The 24,745-nt window shown below is 46.4% G+C and overlaps 1 long non-coding RNA gene and 1 pseudogene across 5 annotated transcripts; one reads left to right on the forward strand and one right to left on the reverse strand.

Annotated features, from left to right (window-relative positions):
* The first annotated feature begins 2,527 nt into the window (after positions 1-2,527).
* On the forward strand, positions 2,528-24,169 carry LOC120700317 (annotated as a pseudogene).
* On the reverse strand, positions 15,201-19,457 carry LOC120696578. 5 transcript variants are annotated; one of them, XR_005684225.1, is made up of 3 exons: positions 18,594-19,457; positions 18,397-18,484; positions 15,201-17,523 (listed from the first exon to the last, which is right to left on the reverse strand). It is a non-coding gene; the product is annotated as an uncharacterized LOC120696578 (long non-coding RNA). The 5 variants fall into 5 exon arrangements; XR_005684228.1 differs by having other exon boundaries at positions 15,201-16,832; positions 17,011-18,484; positions 18,594-19,405; XR_005684226.1 differs by having other exon boundaries at positions 15,201-17,098; positions 17,187-18,484; positions 18,594-19,404.
* Positions 24,170-24,745: the final 576 nt, after the last annotated feature.

A 24,745-nucleotide genomic window follows, 5' to 3' on the forward strand; every position in this document is an offset into this window, starting at 1 on the left:
ATTGAGGTCCGGTCGAGCAGCAAACCGAGTGCAACAGCTAACATTATCCGAGCACAAGCAGGGAATTAAAGTGGCATGCGGATTAGAGATTCTTGGAACTGTGGATGCGGCACGTGCAAATGATCATAGGGGCCAATTCGTTCTGGGTTCTGGGAGCATGCAACATCAGGATACAAGTGATGCTTGCTAACACTAGTAGTAAGAATGATCGGTGGTGGTGGGCATGGAAATTCAGTTGCTAGGTGGAGCACGCGGTGGGCTTGGGTAAGGTGACCATCAGGTCAATTGCTGGAACCAAGATGACTGGCAGCCCACCACGCACTTGTTTCCAAGGTTGTCAAGGGCCCAAGTGCCACTTTGCATTTGCATTGGCAGACATGCAGAATTACAAACAAACCTAACCTGACCACAGCGAGGCGGCCGTAATGACTTCATCAATTTTGAAAATTTACCGATTTAATCTTCATCAATCTCGAGGGTTTACGCTCGTGTGTTCAATTTTTTTAATCTAAGAGCAATTCTAATAGATTCGCTCGCTCCTCGCCCGCTGCAGGTGGTAAAGCACGCGCCATGATGATGGGGCCGCCGCTATTAAATGCACAGAGGACTGCTCAGCCAGTAGCAGCATGCACATCATCTCTTTGTCGGCCACTGCACGCGCTTCACGAAACGCCCATCCACTTCTCTATCATCATTTCTCTCTCGTCCACGTAGATATAAATCAGCTAGTCTTACATCATAATACTTGCTCTAAGTTGCACTATCTACAAAAAGTTGATTAGAGTTTTGATGGGACACTGATGGACCAGCCACCCCATTCGAATGCGATGCGTGTTGGCACGTCCATTATTCATATTACTTTTCAAAAAAAAAGCAGGAGCACCACTGGTTGGATCAGCGAGAATCATACAAACTAGTGAGGTGACCCGCACATTTACGCGGCTAGTATTGATATTCTAAATATATCTTATATTTTTTTATCTAATTATTATTTATAAACTTAAATCTTTCTCATCACATGCTACTTGCTTCAATAATTAAGAGTGCTTCTCTGCTGCTAGTGCAGTGGTGCCTCCTTTTGCCTACATCTTTCGTTGTCAGTGATGTGGCCGTATAGCAAGGGCACAACAGTAACCCTGTCACGACTGTCTATCTCCTCGATCTTAGCTACTACCATTCGCTAGTAGTAGTAGCATGTTTTTTATCTGCCAACCCTTGCAGCTGCCTACTGCTCAGTTCAACTGACTCAGTTGTTCTTTTGCTAGCTTCTCTACTTTATGATCCTCTTAGTCGTCTATTGCTACTATATTTAATTCTATCATCTGTTGCATGGCGTCATGCCTCCATGGTCTAGTTTTTGTTGTGGAATAATTGATCCAAGTTTCTTGCTTTTTGAAAGCCAACAAATCTCCATAGTGCAGAGCACAAGATTTCATTTAGAATTTTAGCAACCTATGTTCATGTTCAAGCTTGATGAGCTTACTATACCAATCATGGTCTGATCGATATTGTCCTAGTTCTTGATCTGCTTGTGGTGTTAAGTTTTTTTCTGAGCTTGTGGTGTTAATTGTAAGGTGCGGTAATGTCTTGTAGCAATGTTGGTAACAAACCTTTGGAGTAATATCAAGAACTCTCCATCGGCAAGGACAGTGATGTAGGAGGATTGCGAAAAAGGGTTAGGTTGGACGTGCAGTGGCCTTGTGCTTGCATTGGGTCTGCGGATATGCACGTCAAAAATCACCAGTAGGCAGTAGATGATGGACAGTCTCCAGACTCCACGGAGGATGAAGAACCTTGCGGCGCGGCGCTTACCCTTGTTATTAGCCTCCAACTCTGTGATCCTCATCGCTGGCCCAACTTTGGCCACCCTCTCATCATGATCACTGCAGACCATGTGGTAGTCTAATATAGTGCAAAGCCTAGAATTATTTTGTTTATTTTGACTAATAATAATATAATCATGAAGGTCCATTTCGATTTTTGGTGATATAATAAGATATGTGTGTGGTAAAACATGTAAATTGTTTGCGTCGCTAGTATCCTATAGGCATGCACGATATGTAGTTTGATATATATGCAAAACGATGAATATATTTATATTTATAAATAGAAATATATTTTAGTGGCACTGGTGGATAATTTATAAATATGTATATGGGTATTTTGGACTATTTTTTCGTAATGGCAGTGGTGGGTAATTTCAATTTTTCATTTTTCTCTAATTAACGTGGGAATTTCTAGACCTTGAGAGCGAATGTGGAAGCTCCGTTTATTGGCCAAATAATAAGATAATAGATAAAGGTGGTAAAAGAAGGTCGATGTCGAGAAAGAACCACAAAAAAGGAGTCTAGACACCTCTCGTGCTACACGTGTGATCGCGTCTTTCCTGAAATTTAATTTACATTCTCTTCTAACTTTGAAATAAATAAACTGCTATAGGCCTCACTCCTCAGCCCCAGCTCCCCCCGGCCGACCGGCTACTAGCTACTAGCTATAGGCCTATAACTAGAGAGGCCATTGCGACGCAATGACTGCAATGGCTTGCCTCGCCGGCGGTCTCACAGCTGCCCTGCTTCTTCTCCTCCTTGCCTCCGGCGCCGCCTGTAGTGGTAGTGAGGAACGAGAGTACTCTATCCTGCCTGTGATGAGTGAATTGTCAACCGTGTGGTGTGATCGTGCGCTTGGTCTTTGGATTACAGGTACACGGGCGTCAAGTGTCGATGGAGAGCTGCCGTGGAGGTGCTGTGGCCGATGGACCGTGCGGTGGACGGCGGTGAAGGGCTGCCGGGACCGGAGCTCGGGCCGGGCGGCAGCTGTTACGTCCACTCCTGGATCGAGGGCGCAAGCGATGACAGAAGGCGGGTTTCTTGGTTTGCGCCACAAAACCAAGGAGGCGGACGGCGGTTGAAGACGCCAAGTCGTGGAGGCACGGGCGTCGGTCTCGGGACTGACGGAGGCGACGGGCGTCGACGGCGTCTAGGGCCTCGCTGCGGGCGAGGAGTTGACGGGCGTCGGGCGGCGTCTAGGGCCATCAGAAGGCCGAGGCGGGAACGGCGTCTAGGGCCACGGCGTGGAGGCGGGAATCTTCCCGCGCGAGGAGTTTTGGCGGTTTTCTCAAAACCGGCCACCTACCCGGGTTTCGCGGACCCTCCAAAACCGCGGACCAGATCTTCATCAAGATGGCGGCATCGTGGAGAAGACTTCATTTCAAAGAAAGAACCGCAGCTGTCAGATGTGATCGTGTACAGGGGGATACTGCAGACCAACCGGTCTGACCGGTCCCTGGCACCGGTCTGACCGGTCTCCGCAGGTATAAATACCCCTTCACTTGTATTAAGTCAGGGCGGCTTTTGTATTTCGTCCGTGAATTGTTCTATCTCCCAGGCCGCCGCCCCTGTGTTCCTCTCCCTCTGTTCTTCTCTTTAGAGTAGATTTGATTGATGGATTTGTGAGACCTTGTGTGGATTTGATTGGGAAAGGAGGCCCTAACCTCCTCGTGCCCTCTGGGCTTTTTGAATCAATCCCATCTCCTCGTTTTGTGCCTTGTGCGATGGATTTTCGACTTCGTTTTTGGCGCACTTGATTGCGAGAAGGTTACGAGTTCTTTGCTGTGATTCCCGTGCTTCTAGCCCTGTCCTAAACCCTCTGGAATCACTAGCTCGTTCGAATTCGATTTCTTGAGTTCTAGAGAAAACCCCACCCCTTTTGATCACATCCCGAAATTCTCGTGCTATGGATATCTTTAGGGTGAGATCCCTTTGGGATACGTTCTTGGGGTAGGTATGAAACTTTCCTCCAAGTTTCATCAGATTTGGACTTCGTTTTCTCAAGATTTCTAGTTTAAAGTCTTGTTCACGGGGTTTTCTGGGTGCCGACCGGTCAGACCGGTAGGCAAGATCGGTCAGACCGGTCTAGCCGTGTTCAGGCCCCCGACCGGTCAGTTGCACCGGTCAGACCGGTCCTGGCAGATCAGTTCTGCGGTTTCTCTCGATTCGCTTCAGATTTGCTTTGTGGTTTCGCTCGCTCGTTCGAGGCCTTTTGTGTTGGTTTAGCTTATCCATAGCTATTCCAAACTTTGGTCAGAACGCTTGAGGGCTTGGGTGATTTTGGGATATAGGCCGACGGGTTGAATTTCGAGAGAAATTTTGATCGGCTCCCATTCACCCCCCTCTGGTCGCCGGCTTCGGTCCCTCAATTGGTATCAGAGCTTGGTTGAGGTTTTCAGTACCTTAACCGGTTCGAAAACCACTTGGCGACCATGGCGAGTCTTGGGAAGATCCCGGTGTTTTCCTGCGAGGACTATGCCTACTGGAAGGTTCGCATGAGAGCCTTCCTGCAGAGCATGGGAGCCGATGTCTGGGAGATTACCAAGAACCAGGCTTACGAGGTGCTTGCCGTTCGGACTACACCTCTTCAGGTGTCCGAGCACGAGGCTAACGCCAAGGCTGTTAATGCCTTGTTCGCTGGCGTTTCTCGTGCGGAGTTCTCACGCGTCCAGGGTTTTCAGGAAGCCCACAAGATTTGGACGTGCCTTGAGAACTAACACGAGGGCACACCTCAGGTGAAGGCTAGACTGTTCGAGACTCACCGGCATGAATACGAGAACTTCACACATGAGCCGGGTGAGAGTATTGACTTGATGTTCAGTCGTTTTCAGTCGATTGTGAACAAAGTCAATGCGAACAGATCTGCTGATGCCCTTGAGTACACAGAGCACCAGAAGGCTCTCAAGTTGCTCTACGCACTTGATCGCTCGGTGTGGGATCTCAAGGTGAACACCATCATTGATTCTGCTGGCTATGAGACTCTGACGGTGAACTAGCTTTTCAGCAAGCTCAAGGCCACAGAGGTGGATAACTAGACATGAGCCAAGCTCAATGGTGCCCCTCCTTCCAAGAGCGTCGCTCTTTTGACTAGCCCAGGTGGATCGAGCTCTAATGCTAACTCTGCTCTTGGCTTTTCTCTTGCCTCTTTGCCTTCTGTTTCAGATGAGCAGCTGGAGACGCTGGGCGACGACGACTTGTGTCTCCTGATCAGCAAGTACCAGCGCGTCTACCACAACAGGCAGAGGAAGAAGAACCCCGGGTGCTACAACTGCGGCGATCTGAACCACTTCGTCGCCGATTGCCCCAAGAAGTCCAGCAGTGGCCAGAACAACTCCTTCGACTACTACCGCCACCGCGACCGCGACGAGGGAGGCTCCAACAAGGAGCGTTGGCGCCACAAGCACCGCAGTCGTGACCGGGGAGGATGCTTCGACAAGGAGTCGCTCAAGAAGCGCTTCCAGTACAAGGCCAAGAAGTGGGAGAAGGCCTTTCTGGCGCAGCTCAGCGACCTAGACAAGAGCTCCGACACCGACCGCTCCTCTTCACCGACCTCCGACGACGACGACAAGAAGAAGAAGAAGCGGGACAAGGAAGCCACCGGCTTCATCGGCTTGTGCTTGGCGGCCGATCGGCGCAAGGGTTTCTGCACCATGGCGGGCGAAGCCAATGGTGCACGTGCGTCTTCAGGTGGACATGCTACACCGACGCACGCCGACTCTTCTCCTGGATCCAAGAGTGATTCAGAGGTAAACTCCTCGATTGGCCTGCTAGATATAGAGGTTAGGGAGTTGTACGCCGCTCTCGACAACCAGAAAAGGCTGCTTAAGGAAGCAGCTAGAGAGCGTAGAAAGCTTAGGGCTGAGCTGGCTTGTGCTAGGGAGAAATCTAGTGAGGATGAGTGTGCTGGCTGCATATCTCACATGAACGATCTTGTTGCTCTCCGTGCCAAGCATGATGAGAACGTCGCAAATTTAGATGTTGCTAAGACTTCGCTTTCAGACGTGTCTCATGAGCTCGCTAAGGCCAAGCATGAACTAGAACTGGTTAAGGACGCTCCAATTGTTAGCGATGTGCTTGAATGCTATGAGTGTCCTATCTTTAAGTCTGATCTAGCTTCGTTGCAGTCCAAGTTTGCTACTGTTGTGTGCGAGCTAGAGGAGATGAAGTCTAGGCCAGTTTTGCTTGGTGCTTGTAAGCTTTGTCCCACGCTTAGGTCGGAGCTAGATGAGAAGAACGCTTTGATCAAGTCTTTTGGGAATACTAAGGTCATAGAGTCTAGCCCACCTATTAACTGCTCTGTTTACCCTGATTTGATTGCTGATCTGGATAGTCTTGCGGTAGAGAAAGCCAACTTAGAGAATGAGAATACCTATCTTAGGGCGATTCTGAGTTGGGTTTCTAGCAGTGAGCCACAGTTGGGCATGATGATTAAGCAGTTCAAGCGTGGTGATGGGTTTGGGGTCGGTTACACATACACGAAGTCAGACTTTGACAGGTTGTATGGTAAGATTGGCAAGGCTGCTGGAAACACTGCTAGCACGAGCACGCAGCCTTCGCTTGTTGACCCCGCGGATGGTGTGCTTAAAGAACCACTGAAAGCACCTCCGCAGAAGCAGGTTTGGGTTCCAAAGCCCAATGAGCTGAGGAATTCCCTCGACACGCTCCCTGCTGCCGTAGCCCAGGTTGCCCAGAAGAAGAGGGCTGCTCCTCCCCGTCCGCAGGCTAGGCCTCCACCTCCCAAACGTGAGGTGAGGTACCACTGCGAGTTCTGTGACAGGGAAGGTCACCTGGAGGAGTTTTGCTTCAGGAGGAAGCGGGCTGTGAGGCGAGAGCAGGAGAGACGGAACGCGGACATGTACTCTGCTCGAGTGCATGGTCCTTCTCGGCGTGGTGGTAGGCAAGATGCTAGGGCGCGCCGTGTAGGTGGAGGTCAGGGAGACGGTGGTGATTACCGTGCTCCAGCGGGTGGTCGCTTTGCCGGTCGTGCTCCTGGTCGTTTTCAGTACGGCTGTGGACCACGGGACCGAGGCTTTGGAAGAGGTTTCGATGCTCCACGCTTTCCTCGCGGTGGTGTTCGTCAGTCACGCGGTAGATGGGACGAGGGATACACTTTGTCTGGTTTTGCTAACCCTTCTGTAGAGCAAATGGCTCGACACTGGTTTGCTTCTCACTTTGCTAACCCCAGTGTTGAGACATTTGCTCACCCTTTGTCTCACTACTGATGTGCAGGTCAGAGGCTTGGAGAACAGGTGGATCATGGACTCCAGTTGTTCGCGCCATATGACCGGGAATGACAAATGGTTCTCCAGCCTCACCCCGATGCGCTCAAAGGAGTTGAAAGCATCTAGGCCCCTAATTCGAGTTTTGGTAATTAATGACAACGGTTTGTGGATTAACGATTTCATTTGAGATGATGAGTATAGGTTAATCCACGGATGAAAGAGTTTTGGTTGTGAACGTATGGAGTTTTGGAGATGATGAGCAAAGCTCGGGCTCAAGGCAAAGGTATAAAATAGGGCTTTTGCATTTTACCGGTCACAAGGCGTTTAGTGGATGAAAAGTGACCGGATTTGTTGGATAGATAGCCGTACTATTAAGAGGGGTTGTATACTCATGCTTGACGGGTCTTTAATGCCATTTTGCTCAAAATGTCTAGTTGCATGCATGAGGGCTAACGGCGTTTTGAAAAGATTTGAAAAAGACTAAGGTTGAGAGCTGACTGAGTAACGGCGGATAGTCCGCACCCGATGGGCGGACAGTCCGCTATCGTTCTAGAGAGCTTGCAAAGTCTCTGGTGGGCTCGCGGACAGTCCGGCCCAGGTGGGCGGACAGTCCGCCACTATATTTCAAACTTGTACCAGAGAGGTTGTTTCTCTGGTTTGGGCTTCAAAGTTGAACGGCGGACAGTCCGGCCATGGGGCGCGGACGGTCCGCCGGCTAATCTCAGTTTTGTACCAGAGAGGTTGTTTCTCTGGTTTGGGCTGAAAAGTGAACTGCGGACGGTCCGCTCCTGAGGCGCGGACGGTCCGCAGGCTAATCTCAAAGTTGTTCCAGAGACGTTGTTAGTCTCTGGTGGTATGGAACTCTTAACTGCGGACGGTCCGCCAGGGCTTAATGGCTAGTTCTGATATGCATTAAATGCACTCTAACTCACTGGTTCATAACGGCGGACAGTCCGGTTTTTGAAACACGAACGGTCCGCGACTTCGCAGAAAAGAGTGTAACGGCTAGTTTTTGAAGGGGTGTCTATATATACCCCATGCCCGGCCTTTGGGTGGCTCTCTTGGACATTTGGACAGCATTCTTGACACATTAGAGCTAAGGCATCCCTCTCTCACACACACTTGCTTAGAGATTGCATTCTTGAGAGTGTGAGAGCTTCCTAGTGCATTGCATCAAGAGTTTGAGCTTTGTGGCATTAGGGATACTTCAAGCAAGCGTCATCAACTTGTTACTCTTGGGAGTTGCCGCTCCCTAGACGGCTTGGAGAAGTGGATTTCGTGGAGCTCCTCCAAGGAGATTGTTGAGGAGCCCCGATTTCGGTTGTGAGATGTCATGTGCTCACCTCACCGGAGGGGTGAAGAGCAACTCTAGTGGAATCGAGGTGTGGAGCGGTTCCTTGATTCAAGCCGGCTCAAGATCAAGAGGTTCTTGATAGAGGAGCGGTTGATTCTTGGAATCCACCTCAACATGGATTAGGGGTGACCGGCAAGTCATCGACACCACGGGATATATTCTTGTGTCAAGCTTGGTTACTTCTCTTGCTCACTTTTATTCTTGTCTTTACTTTGAGCAATTTACTTTACTAGAGCTTGATTCGTGTCTTGTCACCCTAGGTTGCAAACCCATCTAGAGATTGTAATAGCATGACATAGGGCTTTCCTTTGTTACTAATTAAATCTCTCTAGTGTTGTTGGCTTTAGATTTTAAACTGCCTATTCACCCCCCCTCTAGTCGGTGTTCTTGATCCTACAGGAGTACATTGTGTTTGGGGATAATGGAAGAGGAAAGGTACGTGGACTTGGCGCTGTTCGAGTTTCTGATCGCTTTACCCTGAGAGATGTTGCTTTGGTTTCAAACCTTGGGTTCAATTTGCTTTCTGTTTCTCAACTTCTTGATGAGGGGTTTGAGGTTCGCTTCAAGGAGGGTTGTTCGCGTGTTTTGGATTCCAGAGGAGATTTGGTTTGCCGGATTACACCTCGCGATCGGGTTTTCTTGGTTGACTTCTCTGGAACTCCTCTTGGTCCTTCTCGTTGCTTGTTGGCTGGTCCTTCTTCTGATCTGTGGAAGTGGCATAGGAGACTTGGACATTTGAGCTTCGATTTGTTGTCGAGACTTAGCTCACTTGGCCTAATCCGAGGATTGCCCAAATTGAAGTTTGTAAAGGACCTTGTTTGCCATCCTTGTCGCCACGGGAAGATGATTGCTACTTCACATCCACCTGTTAATCAGGTGATGACCGCTCACCCTGGTGAGTTGCTACACATGGACACAGTTGGTCCTTCTAGGGTGATGTCTGTTGGTGGGAAGTGGTATGTTCTTGTGATCGTGGACGATTTTTCTCGCTATTCTTCGGTCTTTTTCATGAGAACCAAGGATGAGGCTTTCGAGTTTGTTCGAGACTTGATCTTGAGGTTGAAAAATGAGCTACCCCAGGCCATGCGAGCGATTCGCAGTGATAATGGCACAGAATTAAAAAACGCTCGTTTTGACGCCTTTTACAGTGATCAAGAGCTTGAACACTCCACAGCAGAATGGAGTAGTAGAACGGAAGAATCGAACGCTGGTTGAGATGGCGAGGACGATGCTCGATGAGCATAGGACTCCTCGCAAATACTGGGCTGAGGTGGTTAACACCGCTTGTTATGTGTCCAACCGCATTTTCTTGCGTGCTTTCATGTACAGGACTTCTTACGAGTTGCGGTTTGGACGCCAGCCCCGTGTTGATCATCTCAGGGTTTTCGGTTGCCGGTGCTTTGTGCTTAAAGATGGAAATCTTGATAAGTTTGAGTCTCGCTTGTCTGACAGCATTTTTCTCGGTTATGCTTCTCACTCTAGAGCGTACCGTGTGCTGATTATTGATAGTAACATCGTCAGAGAGACTTGTGAAGTCACTTTCGACGAGACTGCATCGTGCAATTCTTCTGTCTTTGAAGTTGCAGGAGATGATGAGCTCGGCACCTCCATCTTTGAAGATGAGGAGGAAGAAGCAGCGGAGGGTGAGGCTGAGGCTACCACGCGTGTTGTGGACCCAGTTGCCTCCGCCACGAGCTCGGACGATGACGACGGCCCCGACCCGACTACGTCTACTTCCCGGGGGCCGGTCGAGCAGGTGACTCAGGCTTCACCAGATGCACCTGAGGAGACACCAGCTTTGGTTGAGGAGGAGGCGACTTCGACAAGGGAAGCACCGCGACACATTCAGCGCCGCCATCCACCTCAACAGATGCTAGGTGATCTCAACGAGCGAGTCACCAGGTCCAAGGTAACAAGTATCACTGGCTTTGCTCATTCAGCGTTTGTTGCCTCTTTTGAGCCCAAGGATATTGGACACGCTCTTTCTGATTCTAATTGGGTCAATGCCATGCATGAGGAACTTGAAAATTTTGAAAGAAACCAAGTTTGGGTTTTAGTCGAGCCTCCACCTGCTTGTAATCCCATCGGAACGAAGTGGGTTTTCAAAAACAAGCAGGGTGAGGATGGGTTGGTTGTTCGGAACAAGGCTCGTCTTGTTGCCCAGGGGTTTTGCCAAAAAGAGGGTATTGATTTTGAGGGGACTTTTGCTCCTGTTGCTTGTTTGGAAGCTATTCGAATCTTTCTTGCATTTGCTGCTTTCAAGAGTTTTAAAGTTTTCCAAATGGACGTTAAATCTTCCTTCTTGAATGGTTTTATCGAAGAAGAGGTTTATGTGAAGCAACCCCCTGGTTTCGAAAATCCCAAGTTTTCAAACCGTGTTTATAAACTTCAGAAAGCTCTTTACGGTTTGAAACATGCACCTAGAGCCTGGTATGATAGATTGAAAACATTTTTGCTGGCTCAGGGCTTTAAAATGGGATGTGTGGATAAAACTTTGTTCCTCATGCGGTCTGGCACTGATTTTCTTTTAGTTCAGATATACGTGGATGATATTATCTTTGGTGGCTCTTCTCACGCTCTTGTCTCCAAGTTTTCTGAGCAGATGTCCAGGGAGTTTGAGATGAGCATGATGGGTGAGCTGCAGTTCTTCCTTGGGCTGCAGATCAAGCAAACTCTTCAGGGCACTTTTGTTCATCAAGCCAAGTACACTAGAGACTTGCTGCGGAAGTTCGACATGAGCGACCTGTCTCCTCAGCCGACTCCGATCAGCACATCGACGGTGCTTGATGAGGACTTGGACGGCGAGGCGGTGGACCAGAAGGAGTACATGAGCATGATTGGCTCTCTCCTGTACCTGACGGCGACGCGACCGGACAACCAGTTCGGCGTCTGTCTCTGTGCGCGCTACCAGGCTTCTCCGCGCACATCCCACAGGCAGGTGGTGAAACGCATCTTCAGGTATCTGAAATTCACCCCTGAATTTGGTCTTTGGTACTCTGCGGATTCTTCTCTAGTTTTGGTGGGCTTTTCTGATGCCGATTTCGGTGGGTGTCGGTTGGATCGCAAGTCGACATCCGTCACTTGTCAATTTCTCGGTACATCTTTGGTGTCTTGGTCCTCTCGCAAGCAGGCTAGCATAGCGCTTTCTTCCACAGAAGCTGAGTACGTTGCCGCTGCTAGCTGCTGCTTCCAGATCCTTTGGATGAAACAAACCTTGCAGGATTATGGATTGAGTTTCGGTAGAGTTCCCATCTTTGTAGACAACATGTCAGCCATTAGCATTGCAAAGAACGCTGTCCTACACTCCAGAACCAAACACATAGATATCAGATTCCTTTTCCTGCGAGACAACCATGAGAGAGGACACATAGACCTGAACCATGTCCCTTCAGAGAGGCAAACCGCAGATATTTTCACCAAACCGCTTGAGCAGCACACCTTTGCTCGCTTGCGAGGGGAGCTTGGGGTTTGTTACCCCTTTTGATCACTGACTTTTCTTTGGTTAGCTTTGTAGGTTTTATTTGCTTCTTTTTGGTTTCTAGGTTTGTTAGTTGCATTGTGCATTTGCATTGTACATGTTTGCATTTTGCATTGCCTCACTTGCACTAGCATTCTTGTATACATTGCTATGATCTTCTAGTGCCTGCTAGTGTGAGTTGATAAATTTGATCATGTATAGCTTGCTCCACTGTGTATATGACATCATCTGAGTTAAGCTATTTTGATTTGAAAATCTGAAAACATGATCACCCTGTCTTGGCTACTAGCATGTTAGGGCGTGTTGTTATGCTTTGCTATCTTATTCATGCTAGTATAGCCTTTCGTTCAGCAATTCATACTTGAAATGATCTAAATTTGATAAAATTGCTTGAACTGTTCTTGAAATGGATTGAAAAGATCCAGGTGGGATTGCTTGTCGCACTGATCGAGCTTTCGGGACGGCTCACTTTGCACTTGTGAGAACCCGGGCAAGGCTGTGCATGACTGAAACGAGTGCCTTAAGCTTCTGATTGTCTTTGGCATAGGCTTTGCCTCGTTGCTAAGTAAAGCATGACAAACTTTCAACCCCTGGTACTAAGATTTGCTTCATGTAAATTTGTTTGAAAGATGAATGTTTGCAACTTGTTTTTGGTTGAGTTTGGCTCACCTGTATGAGTATGATTAGCACTGCTTTCCTTTCCCTACTTGTTAGTGCTAGATCATGGGTGATGCTTTTATTTCTCCTAAACTGAACTTGCCTAGCTCTAGACTGATTTGATATACCCTGTTGAGCTAGATGCAGGTCTCGTTTATGGATGCACATGTGCTTGTGACTAGATGTTGCTCATATCTGTGTATCCCTGAATGCTTTCACTTACACCTACTACATTGCATTCATTGCATAGCATTTGTTCAGGGGGAGTTTCAGCTTCAGGGGGAGCTTTAGGTCTTTTTAGACTTGATGTGTGCATGTGCCAACAAGGGGGAGAATTTTTGGAGAATTTTTGGAGAAGTGACCGAACAAGGGGGAGACTTGTTTGATTTTTGAAAAACTTGTTGTGCACAGGACTTTGAGAGTGCATCATTTTGGGAGAGCATTTTGGGAGAGTTGCACTTGTGAGAGGGAAAAGCTTTGGTTTGGGAGTGTCTGCTTTGTTTCTGGCTCCTGATTTTCCTCATTTTCCCTCTGCTTCTTGCATGACTGCATCGAGCGTTACCTCTGTTTTTGAGGAGTCATGTTTTGGTTTTTGATCGATTGCGTCGAGCTGTTGCCCTTATCTTAGGGAATCGATCTGTGCTTGAGTAAGTGACTATTCTTGACTTTCTGAGCTTTTTGTCACTTGCTTGAGTTCTTCACTTTCTTGCTTCTATTTTATCACTTCTCTGTTTTCAGGTGGTGTGTTGACAATGCACTCATCAAGGGGGAGATTGAGGAACGCGAGTACTCTATCCTGCCTGTGATGAATGAATTGTCAACCGTGCAGTGTGATCGTGCGCTTGGTCTTTGGATTGCAGGTACACGGGCGTCAAGTGTCGACGGAGAGCTGCCGTGGAGGTGCTGTGGCCGATGGACCGTGCGGTGGACGGCGGTGAAGGGCAGCCGGGACCGGAGCTCGGGCCGGGCGGCAGCTGTTGCGTCCACTCCTGGATCGAGGGCGCAAGCGACGACGGAAGGCGGGTTTCTTGGTTTGCGCCACAAAACCAAGGAGGCGGACGGCGGTTGAAGACGCCAAGTCGTGGAGGCACGGGCATCGGTCTCGGGACTGACGGAGGCGACGGGCGTCGACGGCGTCTAGGGCCTCGCTGCGGGCGAGGAGTTGACGGGCGTCGGGCGGCGTCTAGGGCCGTCAGAAGGCCGAGGCGGGAACGGCGTCTAGGGCCACGGCGTGGAGGCGGGAATCTTCCCGCGCGAGGAGTTTTGGCGGTTTTCTCAAAACCGGCCACCTACCTGGGTTTCGCGGACCCTCCAAAACCGCGGACCAGATCTTCATCAAGATGGCGGCATCGTGGAGAAGACTTCATTTCAAAGAAAGAACCGCAGCTGTCAGATGTGATCGTGTACAGGGGGATACTGCAGACCAACCGGTCTGACCGGTCCCTGGCACCGGTCTGACCGGTCTCCGCAGGTATAAATACCCCTTCACTTGTATTAAGTCAGGGCGGCTTTTGTATTTCGTCCGTGAATTGTTCTATCTCCCAGGCCGCCGCCCCTGTGTTCCTCTCCCTCTGTTCTTCTCTTTAGAGTAGATTTGATTGATGGATTTGTGAGACCTTGTGTGGATTTGATTGGGAAAGGAGGCCCTAACCTCCTCGTGCCCTCTGGGCTTTTTGAATCAATCCCATCTCCTCGTTTTGTGCCTTGTGCGATGGATTTTCGACTTCGTTTTTGGCACACTTGATTGCGAGAAGGTTACGAGTTCTTTGCTGTGATTCCCGTGCTTCTAGCCCTGTCCTAAACCCTCTGGAATCGCTAGCTCGTTCGAATTCGATTTCTTGAGTTCTAGAGAAAACCCCACCCCTTTTGATCTCATCCCGAAATTCTCGTGCTATGGATATCTTTAGGGTGAGATCCCTTTGGGATACGTTCTTGGGGTAGGTACGAAGCTTTCCTCCAAGTTTCATCAGATTTGGACTTCGTTTGCTCAAGATTTCTGGTTTAAAGTCTTGTTCACGGGGTTTTCTGGGTGCCGACCGGTCAGACCGGTAGGCAAGACCGGTCAGACCGGTCTAGCCGTGTTCAGGCCCCCGACCGGTCAGACCGGTCCTGGCAGATCAGTTCTGTGATTTCTCTCGATTCGCTTCCGATTTGCTTCGTGGTTTCGCTCGCTCGTTCGAGGCCTTTTGTGTTGGTTTAGCTTATCCATAGCTATTCCAAACTTTGGTCAGAACGCTTGAAGGCTTGGGTGATTTTAGAATATAGGCCGACGGGTTGAATTTCGAGAGAAATTTTGATCGGCTCCCATTCACCCCCCTCTAGTCGCCGGCTTCGGTCCCTCAGGTAGCGTCGCGCTTGGCCGGAAAGGCGGCCAGGTTGACGAGCCAGTAGCTGCCAGATCGGCGGGGAAGTACAAGTACGGGGTGATCTTCGACGCCGGGAGCACGGGGAGCAGAGTGCACGTCTTCAAGTTCGACAACAAGCTCGACCTCGTGCAGATCAGCGACGACATCGAGTTCTTCGCCAAGGTATATATACTAGCAAGATTGGCGTGCTTCGCCGCGCCGGTGCTGCTTGTGAGCGCTGGTGTGTATCTTGTCCAGTCTATACAACAAAAAGCAAGACCTTTTTTAACGGCCGGCAAAGTAATACACAGTACACAGGTATCAAGTAACGCCAAAGCATAGAAGTCAAGAACTGGCCACGGCATGCAATCATTCATTACAAAGATATAAAATAAAGATAGGACAATGACAAATGTTAATGATAAAGCACAAATAACTGCATATATGTAGTGGGTCATCTGAGGCTCTGAGCAGCTTGTGCAAGATAGTGGCCACCGGTTATCGGCTGCCCACTTTTAAACTGATACCTGAAAATGAATTAGTACTCAATTTGTTGAAGAGCCGACACATTATTTTATCTTGACATCAATACTTTCAGCAAGGAGACAACATGAGAGGAAAAACTATGGAATTGTGAGAGATATGTAACCGTTCAAATATCAAGAACTAATATTACTACCGTAATTCATAGGACCAAAAAAACATGCAAGAAAAGCCAGCAATGAGAAAAGAAAAGAAACCTATCACCCAAAGGACCAAACCTTTAGAATCAAAGGCGAAACTATCACTACATAGCAATTTCATGATTGCACCTAAAATTTTAAAATAGAAAAAAAGTATATTCATGGTTGTCACTCTTTGGAATTACAATTCATGGGGTAAAGTCTATAAAGGAATATCGGTATATGAAATCAATAACCCCTTAATTTAGTAATCAATAGTAAGAAAAAAGCACATCGCTACATATGGTTGATGCCTTGTTGGGTGCCTTGAGCAACATTCTAAATCCAATGTTTTAAACAAATAATCTGGTACTACTGGGGGTGAACAGACTTATCATGCATGGTTTGAAATGAGAATTCTGAAGGAAAAACACTTTGAGTATATATGCTTAAACTAAACTGATGTACCTTCTTATGTTATGAAGTTCTAGTATACTAAAATCATATATGCCAACTTTAGAACACTTCAGAACATTGGGTACCACAGATTGAGATAGAATTAGACCTGTAACGTTTTTTGCTATGCTGACTACTTCAGAACATTGAATAGCACAAAGAGCTGCAATATATGTCAAAGTATGTTAACAAAGAAAAGACTCGATGGAAATCAAAATAAGCTGAAGTCAAAGCACGATCTACTCAACTATGGAAAAAATTGATACATGTAACTTTCTCTTATGTCGATGTTGGTGGTCCCTGTTCCATCTGGGTAAGCAGAGGTAAATGAGATTACAGGGATCAAAGCAACTTGACGGGAAAGAAAATTAACAACAATGAAGTAAATAGCTTTCATAGCTAAACTATATAGCCTGTTTAGCATGCAAATGTGGGCTAAATTATTCAGATGATTTCCCAATATTGACAGCAAAGTCAAAAATGATTTTATATGAGGTGATATGCAAAGTATAAGAATTGAGGTGCAACATTTATGGTAGGTTTCAGAGTAAAACAACATACCATATACATCCTCAGTTATTAAGAAAAAAGAAACTGATTTTAGAACCTTAGGAATATGAAAATGACACATTTATACCATGATGATAATAAGACAATTGGAAGACCAATATCTTTGAATCGAAAGGATTTAGTTGTTTTATAGTGCATAGATAGCCTACCTGTAATATGTTGTAACATGCTCTTTCACTTGACTACATTTCTGTTGTTTTGCAGGTCAATTCATCACCCGTGATGCCTCACTGGGATTGGCTGCGTGCTGGTTGCTCGACACCTGTAGTCATGAGCACACAAAAGGCTACAGGTAGTAGTCGCCGATGAATTTGGGAAAGAAAAGAGGGTACATGAATGGTTTCAATCCACTACTACACCATTTAAGGAGAGAGGGGAGCTAGCTGTACCCAGAATTGGCACTCACGCGTGAGGAACAAATATGGTCAGGTGGTTCAGACCTGATTAGCAGAATTGAGACGGACCATCTCCGGCGACGGCGAGGCGTGTGGAGAGTAGCTGCCGCAGGAGGTTGCGAGCGAATCGCATCTGGCAGAGGAGACGATAGCAACGTGAATCAGCAATGCCGGGGTTGCTGCTGATGGCTCGCTTGCTGGAGATGGCTTAAATCACCGACCAGAACATGTAGAGTGTTGCAGTTGCAACTTGCAACCTGTCGGAGCGGAAGGGGGACTGTAGCTATGACAGCGTCGTCGACCGCGAGGTGAGGACGTCCGGCTAGATAACCTGGCGTGATCGATTTTCTGGCAGTGAAGAACGCCGCGCAGGCTTCCGCTTAGGATGGACGCAACCTCTGCTCGGCAGAACACGGAGGCGACACGTTCGTTGGAAGGACGACGTGTGATGACAGCCAGCACATGCCACGGGCCCACGTGGTAACAGTAACACATGGCTCCGCAGGCCACGGTTTGGTTCAGCGATATGGATGTATAGTTGGTGCTAGGCCGCCGAGTCTATACACCCACAAAATGTGCACATAGTTATATGTGGTTGATACCTTGTAGGTGCCTTGAGAAATAACACATATTCAATGCTTTAAAAAATAATTTGATAATGTCATGGGGCAACAGAATACTACAAAATATAAAAGAGGAAATGAGAAAAGAGTCAATTTGATTGTACCTTCCTATCCTATGAAATTTTAAAGGAAAAAAACATCTGAGTATGCTCAATCTAAACTGATTGTACTCCTATCCTATGAAATTCTAGTATACTAAAATACATACTAATTTGAGGTAGAGCAAATTAGAACACTGAGTATAGGCATGTAACTTAATTAGACATGCAATCTTTTTACTATCTTTCTTTATTTTTTAATAAAGAAAAGAGTATGTGTAATTTCTAATAAGTTAAAATCATTGCAGGGTCTACTGAACTACACACTGTAATTTTCTCTTGGGTAAATTGATTGTCCATGGTCCATGTGGCCAAACAGAGGTAAATAAAGCTATAGGGATGAAAGCAACATGACGGGGAATAAAATTTACAAACCTAATAACAGTGAACTAAATAGCTTCTGTAGGTAAACAATGTACCCTGTTTAGCATTAAGATGTAGCCAAAACTATCCAGATGATTTTTCAATATTGGCAGCAAAGTCAAAGATGATTTATATGAGGTGATATGAAAAGTATAAGAGTTGAGGTGCGCAGGTGCCAGATTTATGGTAGGTTTCAGAGTAGAAAAACTTGCCAAATACCTCCTTGGTTAATTAAAAAGAAACTGATTTGAGAATCTTAGAAAAGGAAGATGAACATATCTGTATCATGTTGATAATAAGATACTATTAAACATTGGGAAAATGATGAAATAGTTGTAGGTTATCACCTTTCCTTTTACTATTCAATGTATTCATCACCCACAGAGATGCCTCATTGGGAATAGCTGAATGGTCGAGCACATATGGTTGACAGACCTGCAGGAAAATCATGAGCACACAAAAGGCTGTAGGTAGGAATTGCAGATCAATCTGGGAAACAAAAGGGTATACAGAAGGAATTTCATAGGATATGAAGATTGCTCACGAGCCGAGACGTAGCCGAGTAGCTGTTGCAAGAGGTTGCTCACGTGAAGGACCAGCCTCTAGTAGTCTAGCTAGCAGGGGAGCCGCGACGGGAATCCGCAACGACGGGATTGCCGCAGATGATTCATTTGCTGGAGACGGGCCTGCCACCGTGCAGAGCATGTAGAGGGCCGCGGCCGCCGCGGCCTGTTGGGGTGGAAGCGGAAGGAGGACCGCAGCTCCGAGCCTCCGACAGCTTCATCGTGGCGCTCCGCCTTTTGCACGACCTACCTCTTTCTTCTCCGCGCCCGTCCGCCCGAACAGATCCAGCTGCTGCCTGCTAGCGCCGTAGGAGTAATTGCGTCCGATTTGGATAGAGATCCGCCCGCACCGCTGCCAGCCATGGACGCAAAGGCGGAGAAGTAGAAAGCCGAGCCATCCCCTGCACGCCGCTCGCCTACGCCGGCCGCCCCGACCATGGACACGGGAGGAGCAGGCACAGACCACCGCTGCTGCTCCTCCTTCGCGCCCCACTCCTCCTTGCCGCGGGCCTGATGCTGCCGCCGCCTTGCATCCAGGCTGGACCGCCGCGGGAGAGGAGCTGCCGGCCGGCGAGGCGGATGAACCGAGGCGGGCCGCAGCTGCTCCCTCCGCGCGCTGCTCGGCAGGAGGAGGGGGCCGCGCCGCGTCCTCGACCTCCGGCGCGAGCTTCGTGGTCCGCGCCACGGGGTGGAGCTCGAGGAGGGCATGCCGGTGGCGGAAGAGTGGCGGCGCGGTGGGGGACGGAAGAGGGAGAGAGAGAGAAGGGAGGGAGAGGGCGCAAAAGGATGAACCAGGCACACACGATTAGCTCACCGGACAAGGAGGCCTCCCGCGGCATGTTCCTCGCATCGCGTACGACCAACGCGAAAGTACGGATGGCTACCAGCGACGCATGGAGAACAGGTGTGCAGCAAGGACGCGCCGAGCGCCGGATGGGCTCCCTTTCTTCCAGCGATATAGATTTACATATGATAGTGTGCAGTGCTTGATGATGACTACGACTCAGATTGATTTACACAATATAAATTGTAATATACTGGCAGCAAAGAACACATGGAAATTAAATATATTTAATTCATGCCACCATTGAACAGCCGTCCATCTTCATTCTCTATACATGTGATCGAAACAAAACTACTGATTGATGGGTGGTAAAAAAAAACTAAACTTCTATGTCTGCATGTTTGTAATTGTTGATCCAGGTAAAGCCCGGGCTAAGCTCATATGCTGGCCAACCTCAAGAGGCTGCAAGCTCCATACTCCCGCTTCTTGAGCAGGCCAAAAAAATTGTCCCTCTCCGGCTTCAGAAAAATACTCCGCTTAAACTTGGGTTATTTTATTTTATTTTTCTTCATCTAACTTCATTATTCAGTAAAATAAATCTCAATTCAGGTCTCCTTTATGTTAGACCTGTTAGTTGTTAATTATTCTCTGATCACGTTTTAAGAGCGCGCATGTCATCTGGATATAGCTAAAAGTTAAGCATATCATCATGTCATCTGTACTATAAATCTATACTCTAAAAGTTGAAATAATTGAAAACAATTCTCACAAAAGTGAACCACCCTTACCCCTCACAGATGACCCCACACCGCAGGTCCCAAGATGGTGGATAGATGAAAACAGTTATTTCTAAAATATTTCCACTCAAAACCTCCAACTTTTCTTACCATAGCTCTCCTATGTACCCACCTATTGATCTCATATGAAAAGCCAATTAGCTACTATGAGCAGTTAATCTCATATGGAAAACCAATTAGCTACTACGAGCAGTTAGCGTACGCGGCCTCATGTTTCCAAATTTCCATGCACGGTGATCTCATGTTTCCAAATTTACACATGGAATCTACCGATCTCAGGGTCATCAGCGATTTCATAGGGTCATCATCACCAAGTTCGGCACCGTCCGACAGCAGGCCGCTGCGGCGCGCGGCAAGCAGCCGCTCGTCCCGCTCGGCGAGCGGGTCGCCGAGCCAGGAGCAGCCTGCTGCATTAGCGCTCGACCAAACCAGACGGACGGCGGCAGAGGTACATCTCCATCACACGCTAGCCTTCACATTGTCAACTAGCTGGTGTCTTGTCGTTCTTCCATGGTTGTGATCGATCTGGCCTGGTTATTAGTATAGTTGAGGTGCGGCAAGGAATCAGGGAACTTGCTAGCTAGGCGTTCTTCCTTATCGCCGTCAGGAGGCAAGGTTGCTAGCTAGGCGTTATTCCATATCGCCATCAGGAGGCAAGGCACGAGACACACGCACACTACAGTTGCGGCCGGCGCATCTCGGCCATCGTCATTCATCATATATATCATGTCAGCTGGTAAGTTCTATTCAAATTTCTTTTATGCTTCGTATATAACAACTAAAGCTTGCGCATATATTAACATCTACTATTCTAGGTTATCATACCTTTCTATTCGTGTGGCACATATGCATTTTTTGTACTGGACAGGAAGGCCAGAGTCATAATGATAGTTAATCCTTCACCTGTGCGTCAAAGCACTGCATATAACCACCCCATCTTTTACTACCTTCCTCGAATACATTTGATTGTGCCATGGAGGAAGTAGATCCCGCATGGAACGACGACATTTATGATTGGAATCCTATATTTCCTTTTTATATTCCTAAAAAACACTTGACGGGTAATACTTATTTTTTTGCCCCAACACCCCTTTCTTTACATCAATAAATTGAAATATGAAATATTTTGACTTGATAACTTTAAGTGTTCTTAGAAAATTTTATGATGTGTAGGAACTTGATGGGGTATATAGTCTATGAACTTATGAGATTGTGGGATGGACAACCATTCCAGCAAAGGCTCTTTATGGTTAGTAATTCAATCCATTAGATATTCTATGTTATAACTCAAATTCTCCTTTACTAAAAATGTTTTCAATTGCTCTACATGATCCATTTGTTCTCAGAAAGTGGTTCCTAATTGAAGTTTTAAAATGCCATTTTATTGAGAACGCAGACAACATCCCAGAAGATATAAGAGCTGCTGTCTACTCCATAAGGAACATGGATGTCGAGAAGTATTATTAAATTTCCTTTATTGTAATGCACACGTCTTATAGTATTTATTATTTATAGATAGATAAACAGGTATAAAGACTTACATCAAAGACATATTTGGCCTCTATTCTATACAAACATGTAATATTTTTAAATACAATTGTTCTTTAAACACGTGCCTGCGGCACGTGCATCTCCACTAGTTCCTTTGAAGATCTGATCTGGTTTCTTCTCAACTCAAACTAAAATATTTCTAACATATAAAAATTTCAGGCAACAGCTGGTCTGAGATTAATCGGAGATGATAAGGCAGAGGAGATTCTTGAAGCGTTAGATGCATCTCAAAATTATGACTCTTGTGGAATCTATATATATATACACAAGCAAAGAATGCTTGCTTTAGTTTGTTGTTTCTTGGTACAGGTCCGGGATCTTGTCCACACCAAGAGCAAATTTCAGTACAATCCCAAATGGATCACTGTTCTCGAGGGGTCTCAAGAAGGGTCTTACCTATGGGTATGTATGTACAAATGTACATAACTTCCGTGTACTTTAAACAGCATCTCCTAGGCAGTACTTCCTCCTTTCCAAATTATAATTCATTTGGATTTTTTAATTCTAAATTTGATCACTCGTCTTACTCAAAAAATTTGCAACAAAAGAAGTGACATTTTGCATAAATTTTTGAATATAATTAGTGGTCAAATTTTAGGTCAAAAAAATCAAACTAACTTAGCCTGTAACAAATTAAGCTGTGATGCACGTGGGTGTGGCATTTGTTGCAGGTCGCTCTGAATTATCTATTGGGTAAGTGGGGAGGGGACTACTCTAAGACAGTTGGTGTGATTGATATGGGGGTGGATCAGTGCAAACGCTGCTGCAAATGCCCCGGCTGTGCCTGATGGGAAAGATCCATACATTACAGAGGAGTACCTCAAGGGCAAAGATTATAACGTCTATGTTCACAGGTCGAGAAACATTATATATGTTTAAACTTACACTGCAATAACTTACTTTTTGTTTAATTAATTCTCAGTTATTACATTTTTGTAAGGAAAATTACAGTTTTTTCTACAATAATCATTAAACCATGATGAAAATTTGTCGTGAGATTTTCATTTTGAATTTTTGACTTGTGATTATTGAAAAGAATCTTCCATGTTTGCCTCTGCAGTTACTTGTATTATGGTGCTTTAGCAGCTCGCGTAGAGATCCTGAAGGCAAAGAATGGGCCATTTAGCCACTGCATTTTGCGTGGGTTCAGTGGTATGCTGATACAGATAAAGCTTCCTCCTTGCCGGCCTGTTTGTTAAAAAAAATTTCTTAACAAAAATCCATAATAATCCTTAATTGAGGATCTCAGCTCTTTGTCATTCTTCATTAAGGTAAATACTCCTACAATGGGAAGGAATATGACGCCACAGCCTCACCGGAAGGTGCAGTGTACGATAAGTGCAGAGTAGAGATAATCAAGGCACTGAACTTGAATGCACCATGCGAAACAAAGAACTGCACCTTTAATGGTGTGTGGAATGGAGGCGGTGGAGCTGGCCAAGATAAACCTCTATGTTGCATCTTACTTCTATGACAAAGCTGCCCAGGTATGTATATACAGGCATGCAGCTACTCCTCTTAATTAATTAATGCTATAAATAAACATGCACAGTACATTCTAAGAAAATAGCTACATATATGCTGAATGGCATGGTGTGATTGAGGCTTTGTGAAAAGTTGTTGATTTTGGTACTATAGTACATTTCATTGTTATTTGACAAAATAATGCCCAATTATGGACTAATTAGGCTTAAAAGATTCATCTCGTGCTAATCAGTTAGACTGTGTAATTAGTTATTTTTTCAACTGCATTTAATATTTCATGCATGTGTCCGAACATTCGATGTGACGGATACTGTAGAAATTTTTTTGAGAACTAAACAGGGCTTGAATCATATTGCAGTTTGGCTTCATTGACAGCAAGGCACCAAGTGCAAAGTCCACCCCCTTGGCATTCAAAGCTGCTGCAGATATGGTTTGTTCGTTGAGTGCCCAAGCAGCCAAAGCTGCATATCCCAATGTTCTTGATGTGCCTTATATATGCATGGATCTTGTCTACCAATACACATTACTGGTGGATGGCTTTGGTAAGTACAAAATGTATATATTTAATGTGCGTTGTGAGTGTTGTACTATGTAATCTAAAAAAAGTAATCTTTATTATTTGCTTATTATACTACAGGTTTGGATCCATCAAAGGAGATAACGCTAGTGGCTAGGGTGAAGTATGGAGAGTACCATATTGAGGCAGCTTGGCCGCTGGGTACTGCTATTGAAGCTGTTTCGCCCAAGAAGATGAACCAGGACGCATGATTTAGTCTAAAATTTGAGCCCAGCAGGCCAGCACACAAAAGGAGACACTCTATCAGTGTCAATCTGTTAAGATCAATGATGAGCAACAGTTGTTACGGGCAAAACATGCTCTGCCTAGTTTGTTTCCCACTCTGCAAACAGATATAATAAGATCAAGAAAGTAATTAAATAAGGTGGAATTAAGCCCAACTACAAGATATATGGGCCAAGCGTCTTTTCGTTCCCGAGTTAACTCACAGCCCAATGTCAAGTTGCAGCCCACCACTACGATCCATTTCCAGTGGAAACAGCAGGCCCGATGTCACTATGCCAGGCGCTGAAGAACACATTTGACTTTGCAGGTAAACTAGCCAGGTGTCAAGTATCCAAGTAGGTAGCCGGCCGGCCTGTTGATGAAACTGACAACGGGATAGCTTCGCCTTACCTTGCGTGTTTTAACAACAGTCCTGAGGGTCCAGTATATCTGTTGACATGCTGTTTACGTCTTCCTTCTTTGCATGTCAATAGCACTGTACCATGCATCTTACTTTTCATAAATTTTTGCCCACCTTACTTTTATGGAAATGAACACAAATAATGCCTTCAATTTATGTCTAAATGACAAACATATATTATTATGAAAAAATACCATAAATAGCCAATATGTATGTGCTCATAACCACTCATTTTTACCACTATTAGTATGTTTAAAAACTAAGTCAGAGTCAACATATATGTTGTGTGCCACCATGTAGACTAAGTATATAAA

This window comes from Panicum virgatum, chromosome 3K (assembly GCF_016808335.1).
Source record: "Panicum virgatum strain AP13 chromosome 3K, P.virgatum_v5, whole genome shotgun sequence".
Classification (NCBI taxonomy): Eukaryota; Viridiplantae; Streptophyta; class Magnoliopsida; order Poales; family Poaceae; genus Panicum; species Panicum virgatum.